The sequence below is a fragment of the Cebus imitator genome, unplaced genomic scaffold (genome assembly GCF_001604975.1).
Source record: "Cebus imitator isolate Cc_AM_T3 unplaced genomic scaffold, Cebus_imitator-1.0 Scaffold309, whole genome shotgun sequence".
Classification (NCBI taxonomy): Eukaryota; Metazoa; Chordata; class Mammalia; order Primates; family Cebidae; genus Cebus; species Cebus imitator.
The window spans coordinates 1,659,763-1,669,632 of NW_016107624.1; the positions used below are offsets into that span (position 1 = coordinate 1,659,763).

At 48.2% G+C, this 9,870-nt stretch overlaps 1 protein-coding gene across 5 annotated transcripts in view; it reads right to left on the reverse strand.

Annotated features, from left to right (window-relative positions):
* The window catches only part of GGTA1 (glycoprotein alpha-galactosyltransferase 1 (inactive)), a 100,702-nt gene that overhangs the window by 69,858 nt on the left and 20,974 nt on the right, over nt 1-9,870 (reverse strand). For 3 of the 5 annotated variants that reach the window (XM_037729520.1, XM_017503326.2, XM_017503323.2), the window contains exon 1: nt 4,313-4,446. The exons of 1 other annotated variant lie outside the window; for it this stretch is intronic. The gene's annotated coding sequence lies outside the window, so the exon portion shown is untranslated. Of the gene's footprint in view, nt 1-3,187; nt 3,785-4,312; nt 4,447-9,870 lie in introns of those variants that run through there. One more of the 5 variants, XM_017503324.2, reaches the window with a different exon arrangement.

A 9,870-nucleotide genomic window follows, 5' to 3' on the forward strand; every position in this document is an offset into this window, starting at 1 on the left:
GAGGCTGAGGCAGGAGAATCGCTTGAACCTAGGGGGTAGAGGTTGCAGTGAGCCGAGATCGAACCACTGCACTCCAGCCTGGGTGACAGAATGAAACTCTGTCTCAAAAAAACAAAAAACAAAACAAAATAGAAGATAAAAATCACAATAAGACACCACTACTCAGTCATGGAAATAGCAAAGATCAAAAAGACTGACAGTACCGACTACTGTCAAGGATGTGGAATAATTCTAACTCTCATACATGGCTACAGGAATGTAAAAGAATACAGTTCATAACCCAGCAGTTTTACCTCTAGGTAAATACAAATGTTCACAAAAGACTTGTACAAGAATGTTCACATAGGAGCCCACAACTGGAAAGGTCTTAAATGTTTATCAATTGGAGAAGAGATAAACATATCGTGGTATATCCATATAATGGAATATGACTCAGCAATGACAAAGAACCAGATACTCATAACACATCTGTTTAATAACACAGATGAATCTAAAGATATATGTCCAGTAAAATAAGCCATTCGAGAGGCCAAGGAGGGTGGATCATCTGAGGTCAGGAGCTCAAGACCAGCCTAGCCAACATATTGAAACACTGTCTCTACTAAAAATACAAAAATTAGCTGGGTGTGGTGGTGGGTACCTATAATCCCAGCTACTTGGGAGGGTGAGGCAGGAGAATTGCTTGAATCTGAGATCGTGCCATTGCACTCCAGCCTGGGTGACAAGAGCAAAACTCCGTCTCAAAAAAAAAAAAAAAGAAGTCATACATGAGAGAGTACATATAATTTCAGTTTGTCCAGGAACATGCCAAATTAACCAGTAATGATAAAACTAGAAAATGGTTGCCTAGAAGATCGGAAGGAAAATTAATTGGAAATGAGAACTTTCGGGGCTGATGCAATGGTAGCCTTCATGTTGGTTACAAAGGTATCAACAATTGCGAAGAGTTGTCAAACCACACCCGGCTGTGTTGTCTCACGCCTGTAATCCCAGCACTTTGGGACGCCAAGGTGGGTGGATCATTTGAGGTCCAGAATTCAAGGCCAATATGATGAAACCTGTCTCAGCTACTCGGGAGGCTGAGGCAAGAGAATGGCTTGGGCCGGGTGCAGTGGCTCAGGCCTGTAATCCCAGCACTTGGGGAGATTGAGGTGGGCAGATCACGAGGTCAGGAGTTCCAGACCAGCCAACATGGTGAAACCCCATCTCTACTAAAAATCCAAAAAAATTAGCCAGGTGTGGTGGCGGGCACCTGTAATACCAGCTACTCAGGAGGCTGAGGCAGGAGAATGGCTTGAACCTGGAAGGTAGAGGTTGCAGTGAGCCAAGACAGAGCCATTGCACTCCAGCCTGGGTGACAGAGCAAGACTCCATCTCAAAAGAAAAAAGAAAGAAAGAAAAAGAAAAAGAGAATTGCTTGAACGTGGGAGAGCAGAGGTTGCAGTGATTTGAGATCCCAACACTGCATTCCTGCTTGGGTGACAGATAGAGACTCTGCCTCAAAAAAAAAAAGAAAAAGAAAAAAGAGAAAGTAGTCGAATCAAACACTTAAAAGATTTGTAGATTTTACAACTGGGCATGGTGACTCATGCCTGTAATCCTCCCACTTTGAGAGGTGGAGGTGGAAGTGGGTGGATCACCTGAGGTCAGGAGTTGGAGACCAGCCTGGCCAACATGATGAAACCCCCATCTCTACTAAAAATACAAAAATTAGCTTGTGATGCATGCCTATAATCCCAGCTACTCAGGAGGCTGAGATGGGAGAATTGCTATAATCCAGGAGGTGGAGGCTGCAGTGAGTCAAGATAGTGTCACTGCCCTCCAACCTGGGTGACAGAGGGAGACTATCTCAAAAAAAAAAAAAAGAAAAGAAAAAAGAAAAAAATTACATATTCAATCTAAAATAAAAGGAAAGTGCAGGGCAAAGAGTACATTCATTTCAGTTAAAATTATATTATGAATTTATACCTCTATTAATGTCCAGTCCCCTACTGAAAGCTGCCCCCTCCTTCTGTCATTCTCCCCTCACCCCTGCCCACGTCTCCATGACATTTGTCCATTAGCCATTTTTTAGCCATCATGAGAGGTGATGTAATGGAAAATGCAGCAACCTTAGAGCCAGAACTGCATTCAAATCCTAGCTGCCACTTAGTTGCTGAGTGCCCATATGTTCCCTGGTCTCTCTGAGCCTTCATTTTCTCAACTAGAAAATGGGTTAGCCTGAGGGGCTGCTCAGCCCACAGCCCCTCAGACTCCAATCTTAGAAGGCTGGATGGAGACAGGGATGGGGCTCAGAATGGGGACAGAGACTGGGTCAGTTTTGCCACAGAAGTAGCAACAAGAACAAAAGTAGGGACACAGGCAGGTAAGTACCTAGTCTACTCAGTTGGGCTAGGGACCCTCATTCTTTTTGACATCAACTTGCAAGATCATTCACATAAATGGTCCCACTATAGGCCTGGAAAGTGCTCAGAGGATGAGATTCACAGACTTCTCCCAGAAGGGCCAGAAGGCAGCCCCGGGACCCTGGTTAGAGTGTAGGAGAGGTGGTGCTGACAGCTGGTGAAATGGCTGCTCAGAGCCCACGTGGCCAGAGAAAGGCAGCTCCTAGCTTCTGATTTAGGGGACAGGTGTCCTGGGTAAGTCTGGCCACTAGAGAAGCTTGCCCAAATCGTTTTGCACACTTCTGGACCTCAGCTACCCCACCGGAAACAACTGGATCAGGTTGGATCTGAGCAATCTGACATCAAAAACAGCCTCAGGAATTTCCCAATACATAGAGGAGATAAAAGAAAAATGGAACCGGTCTTGTCTGAAATAAGATAGGGAAGGGTCCAGAGCCCTGTCCTCTAGGTTCCCCTCCCCCACCATGGTGGCCCTTGAGGCAAGATGCCGGGTCTCACAGGACAGAGAGAGTTCAAATCTAAGGTATTGGGCAATCCACAAGGACACTTTCAGCTCTGCCTTATTCAGTCGTTGAGCACCTGTTACATGTAAATGAAGTAACTTAGATCTGCAGGCTGCCCCCCATCTGGTAGAGGAGGCAAAATACGTCTAGAAGTAACTCCAAAGGAGGTAGAAAGGTCGGGGTGTAGTCAAAGAAGCACAAAAATGCCACAGAATAACCCTGTCCTCCACCCCTCCCACCCTCAGAGCCCTCTTTCCCATGCACTTTGCATTTCCTTACTCAGAGACTGGAAGGGAGGTCTGCAGCGGTATCCTTGTTTCACAATCGGGGACACTGAGGCTCTGTCTGGGAGGGTGGCTCCTTACTGGCAAGCGGCCAGGCCAGGGCTCCACCCTACATCTCCTGTCTCCTGAGACACGCCTATTTCCAGGTAAAGAAAGGAGGCACTGAGGCCTGCTCAGGAGCCCAAGGAGCGCAAACGACGAGCTAAGCCACAAAACAGTTGCGGCGGGTCTCGGTTCCTTCCTGGGGGAGGAGCTGCGCTCACACCCTCCACGCCCCCCCTCCCTCCCAGCCGCCACAGTGGGAAGATCGGGGAATCTCAAATCCCTCTGCTTCTCTGGCTCTTTGCGCGCTGACATTTTTCTTTTTTTCTTCTTTTTACTGTTTTTTGGACGCTCTTCAAGAGTTTGTGCAATCATTGTGTTTAGCTGTTTTCCTGCCATTTCCAAACGCGGGGTGGTGTCCCTTTTGAGTAGGAGCGAGGTGGTTTGAAGAGTTGGAGGGACCTTCCGCCTCCCATCGCCCCAGCGCAGCTTGCACCCCAGCTGCCAAAGTTAGTGTCGGAAACTTTCCCCATGCGGGGCGTCTGGCTGAGTCCTCGGCTCTCCAAAGCTCTCTGACATCTTCCTCTCGATTCCCTTGCCCCTTGGGGTTCCTGCGACCCTCACTTTATTCCCCCACTCCCAAATTCCCCTTCCCAGAGGCACCTCCTTCCTATCTTCTCCTGGGCAAGAGCCACTCCTCTGTCCTGCCCCACAGGCAAGGACAGACCCCTCACTCGCTGCGACTTACTCGGTCGCATCCTGTGCCCCCTAAGTCTCCTCTCTCTTCCCCACCCCCACCCCGAGGACCCATGGGGGAACCTCAGCCCGCAGCCCCTCAGGCTCCAATCTTGGACGGCTGGACAGAGGCAGGGACGGGTATATGGTGGGGACAGAGGGACAGAAACTGGGTCCGATTTGGCACCGAGGTAGCGACAAGAACAAAAGCAGGGAGGGACACAGGCAGGGCAGAAACCGGGCCCTCCCCACTCCCCCCACCACCCTCGCCCACGCGCAGAGCCCCCAGTCCGGGCCCTGCTCGCGGCCTCCGGGGACTTGGGCGGCGCCCCGCGGGACCCACCTGATCCGCAGAACCCGGGCGCCGAGGGCCGGCGCGCGGCGATCGGGGCTGGGCAGGACCGCGCCTAGCTCCTGGCCCCGGCGGCGCCCTCCACGCTCGAATCAGCCACAGCGCCGCCTCTGCCCGAGCCCGGGCCGGGCGTGCCAGGGTTGGGTGTACTCGCCCGTCCTCTTGCTCGTGGGCCGGCCGGCCAGGCGTCTGCTCCGGGCAGCGCACAGCGGGCAGGGGCACGAGGAGCAGGCGAGCGCTGACAGCGGGCGGCGCGCTCTGCCCGGCCCGCGGCGATCGGTTCCAAGCCGGTCCCCGCCCCGGACACAGACAGCTGGGAGGCCGGCGCGCGAGTGCGTGAGTGAGTGTGCGTGTGTGTGTGCCGAGGGGGAGGCGGGTGTGTTTGTTTCATTTTCACTCAAGCAGAAAAAAGCCTGAAACCAGCAAAAAACAAAATAAAATCCCCGGTGAGGGTGGCTGGGCCTCTTTTGCCTTCTCGGGCCTGCACGTGGTGATGGTGGTGTCTGTGACTGAGCGGGAACCGGGGGCGTTGGAAGATGGGGTGGGGTCTGTCACCCTGTGCTGCGGGGTGGGGCTGCGCTGCCCTGGCGCACCGCCAAACGCTGGGGAACCCAGAGCCTGGGAGGTCTGATCACTGTCTGTTTCCCGAGGAAGGAAGAGCGCGAATGTAGGCAGCGGCAGGCCAGGGGCTGGAGTCGCTCTTGCAGGAATCCTGAGCTCTGGAAGTGAGGGCTGGGCGCTGGACACCTGGTGCAGGGCCTGCCTGCGTTTGCCTACTGACTTTCTGATCTTTGAGCCCGGAGTTTCTCAAATAGGGCTCTAAGGCAGCCCCTAGGCTGTGGAATAACTCTTTACCAGAATTATGTAGAAAGGAATCCAAAACATTCTATTTCAGAGTATGTGCTTCTGTGCCCAGTGTGGCAATGATTCACTCTTTGTGAGAGTTGCTATGGACACACCTGGCTGCCCTAAGTTCTCTTTGTCTTATAGTGATAGCCACTGGGGTCATCTGATTCCCTCTCATATCAATCTACTTTACAGGTGGAAAAGTCAGAACTTCATTTTGCCATTTGCCTTTGAACGGCATTTTCATAGACTAAGAAATTCCCGTCTTAAATAATTCAGCCAGGCCTGTAATCCCAACACTTTGGGAGGCCGAGGTCGGCGGATTGCTTGAGCTCAGGAGTTGGAGACCAGCTTGGGCAACATAGCGAAACCTGTCTCTACAAACTATACAAAAATTCGCCAGGCATGGTGGCATACTCCTGTAATCCCAGCTACTTGGGAAGCTGACACCCGAGAATCTCTTGAACCTGGGAGGCGGAGGTGGCAGTGAGCTGAGATCTCACCACTGCACTCCAGCCTGGGTGACAGAGTGAGCCTCCGACTCAAAACAGCAACAACAACAAACAAACAAACAGCAACAAAAAAGAAATTTGCTTTTTAAATTATTGAATACATTGGAACTGTAATTTGACACCATTACAGAAATAGCACAGAGCACTGGCATGATGTATAATTTTAAATGTCTCTTACTAATGGGAAAGGGACAGCAGGGCTGACGCCCTTTCTGGCCTCAGCCCACCGGCACCCAGGTGAAAAAAAAAAAAGGGACAGTGGCCTGACCGGCGAGGTGATGTCACAGAATTTGGGAGAGTGGAATTTCCTGTTGGGTTCAATGGAGTGAAGTGGTGGGAGGATGGAGCCATCAGCTCCACACAACAGCTCAGGAATGAGGAGCTCCAGGACAGCCAGCACAATGGGCCCTTTGCTAGAGGATAAATTGGGCCATTATTGTCTTATGTGAATACACTTGAAATAGTTCATTAGTTGTGAGTATCACAGCAAATGTACAATGAGTGATGTTATACTAAGTGTATTATTTTCCACTTTTCATTATTGCATTTGAGAATGCATTGTTTAAACTGCTCGGCCCATCGAACTGGATTATGAACTCTTCCCCTCTTTTTAAGAACACAATGATAGTGAACATGACAAGGGCACAAATGATGACCCATCATGATCAAAGTCCAAAGATGTAACACAGGAAATGAAACACCCCAAACCACTACTCTGTTACTGGTACACCCAGGGTCAGCAGTTTAATCAGTCACTTGATTTAATGTTGTTAACTTGAATTTTTAAAATTGATTTTGTGGTTTGTTTTTACTTTGAAGATTTGTTTTGGTTTTGTGGTTGGTTTATAGATCTTTGAGCATGAGAAGTTCATGCTTAATTTTAGGTTTACACCTGTTCCAAAAAAGTAAAAGGAATGTAAGCTGACCTCGTGGGCCTGTTAGATACCGCCCCCTCCCCCCCACCTTTGAGAGTCATATGGTTCTGAAAGTCAAACTAGCAATTCTGCTGACTGAATGTCTGAGCTGGAAAACACCTTTTGCCTCCTTGGGTTTGGGATCAGGAGTTGTAGGTTTAAGGTCTTAGATGACTCATCCTTCCCCTCATTTGTCTCATATGTAAAATGGGGGTAAGATGACTAGTTCTTAGGAGAAGTAAAAGCAAAATGAAATGACTTCTGGAAAGAGCTTTGAGGCCACCAGAGCATCCCAGAAATATGAGGCCAAAAGATTCTCGAAGAGGAAGGGTAGGTCACGGAACCCCTTATGTAGCTCTGACCACCAGACAAGAGTCATCAGCTCCACACAACAGCTCAAGAATGAGGAGGTCCAAGGGCTTTACATGTTACACAAACTTACTTAAATCTCTGACCCACCTTGGGAAGGCATACTAATCACATGGCCTTTTCCCAGGAGAGAAAGTAGAGGCAAAAGGAAATTAAGTAACTTTGTTTGCCATTCCTCTGGATAGGGCCAAATGCCCCAGGGCCTAAAGACCTTCCTCTTGTATCTGCTACTTTCTTGCAAGAAATATTTATGGGACCTAATTATCTGTCCTACTTGCTAAGAGCACCAACATAAACAAGTTAGACCAACCATAGCCTAGAGGAGTTTTCAGACTAGGAGGAGGAAGATAATGGTGCATACAGGGGAAAACTCAGACAGAAGAGGGAGTTGACTAAGTGGAGAGATGAAAGAGGGTGTTTCAAGGGAATCACAGGCAAAAGTGCTGAGGAGAGAGGGCTAGGACCCCGAGTGTGCTGGAATGTGTCAACATCACAAATACATAATGCTCCAGGTGTGGTGGCTCAGGCCTGTAATATCAACACTTCGGGAAGGTGAAGTGGAAGGACTCCTTGAGGCCAGGAGTTTGAGACCAGCCTGAGAGCAGCATAGCAAGACTCCATCTCAATTTTTTTAAAAAAAGGAAAAAATATTTCAAAAGAAATAAACAAATATGGCAATTCTCAAATCAACTGCAAACAAACTCCAATGGAGTTTTTCTGGAACTTGATGGCTGCTCCTAAACTTCATAGAAAGAGCAAAGGGCCAAATTTAACCAGATGTCAAGATGTACTGAGAGGCTATAGCAAGGGACTACAGTATTGGTACCAGGATGGGTTCTCACCAATGGGTCGGAATAAGGAGCCTAGAAAGAGACCCACACATGTGTGTGACAGAGGAACACCAGATCAGTGGGAGAAAAAGCAGACTCTTCAAAAAATGTTGCCAGATCTCAAAGAATTGAAAGCAAGTGGGCAAACAAAAGCTTAGACAGGAAAGCTTATGGCATTGCTATCCACAATAGCCGACAAATGGAAACAACGCAACTGTCTACCAACTGAAGAATGATAAACAGGCCTAGCGTGGTGGCTCAAGTCTGTAATCCCAGCACTTTGGGAGGCCCAGGCAGGCAGATTGCTTGAAGCCAGGAGTTTGAGACCAGCCTGGCCAACATGGTGAAACCCTGTCTCTAAAAATAACAAAAATTAGCCAGGCATGGTGGTGAGCGCCTGTAATTCCAGCGAATTACAGGAGGTTGAGGTACAAGAATCACTTGAACCCGGTAGGTGAAGGTTGTAGTGAGTCAAGATCGTGCCACTGCACTCCAGCCTGGGTGATGGAGTGAGGCTCTGTCTCAAAAAAAGAAAAGATAAACAGAATGTGGTATATTTATACAGTGAAAAATTACTCGGCATCAAAAGGAATGAAGTACCAATTCATACCTCAACATAGATGAACCTTGAAAACGTTGTGCTAAATGAAAGAAGCCAGGCACAAAAGACCACATATTGTATAATTTTATTTACATAAAATATCCGATAGCTAAACTTATAGACAGAAAGCAGATAAGTGAATGCCAGGGGCTAGGAGGAGGGGAATGAGGAGAGACTGCTTAATGGGCACAGAGTTTCCTTTCGAGGTGATACATAGCAATTTGGAACCAGATCTCGGCAATACTTACATAATTTTGTGAATGTTCTAAATGCCACTGAATTGCACACTTTAAAATGGCTTAACCATTTGAAATGTGACTTTGATTTTATATGAATTTTAAAGTGTTGCTGGGCAATTCCCTATTTGTTAAAAATATAAAATAAAATTATATCCCTAACACACACACACACAAACATACATACCCGTATAATAGATAGACAAAAGACCTAAGGGAAAGAGAAATTTTAAAAGTTTTGGCCAGGCGCGGTGGCTCACGCCTGTAATCCCAGCACTTTGGGAGGCTGAGGTGGGCAGTTCATGAGGTCAAAAGATCAAGACCATCCTGGCCAACATGGTGAAACCCCGTCTCTACTAAAAATACAAAAATTAGCTGGGCATGGTGGTGTGCACCGGTAATCCCAGTTTCTCAGGAGGCTGAGGCAGAAGAATCACTTGAACCCAGGAGGCAGAGGTTTTAGTAAGCTGAAATCGCACCACTGCACTCCAGCCTGGGGGACAGAGCCAGACTCTGTATCAAAAAAATAAATAAATAAAAGAAAGCAAGAAAGCAAAAAAGAAAGGAAGAAAGAAGAAAGAAAGAAAGAAAGAAAGAAAGAAAGAAAGAAAGAAAGAAAGAAAGAAAGAAAGAAAGGGAAAGAAAAATACAGGCTGGGCATGGTGGCTGACACCTATATTCCCAGGATTTAGACAGGTAGAGACAGAAAGATTACTTGAGGCCAGGAATTCAAGACCAGCCTGGGGGCTGGGTGTGGTGGCTCATGCCTGTAATTCCAACACTTTGAGAGGCCAAGGTGGGCGGATTACCTAAAGTCGGGAGATCCAGACCAGCCTAGCCAACATGGTGAAACCCCATCTCTACTAAAAATACAAAAAAATTAGCCAGGCGTGGTGGCAGGCGCCTGTAGTCCCAGCTTAGAGGCTGGGGTAGGAGAATCATTGAACTCGGAAGGCGGAGGTTGCAGTGAGCCAAGATTGCACCACTGCACTCCAGCCTGGGTGACAGAGCAAGACTGTCTCAAAAAAAGACTAGTTTGGACAACGTAGCAAACATAGCAAGACCTCATCTCTACAAAAAAAAAAAAAAAAAGGCTGGGCGCGGTGGCTCACGCCTGTAATCCCCGCACTTTGGGAGGCCGAGGCGGGTGGATCATGAGGTCAAGAGGTCGAGACCATCCTGGTCAACATGGTGAAACCCCGTCTCTACTAAAAATACAAAAAATTAGCTGGGCATGGTGG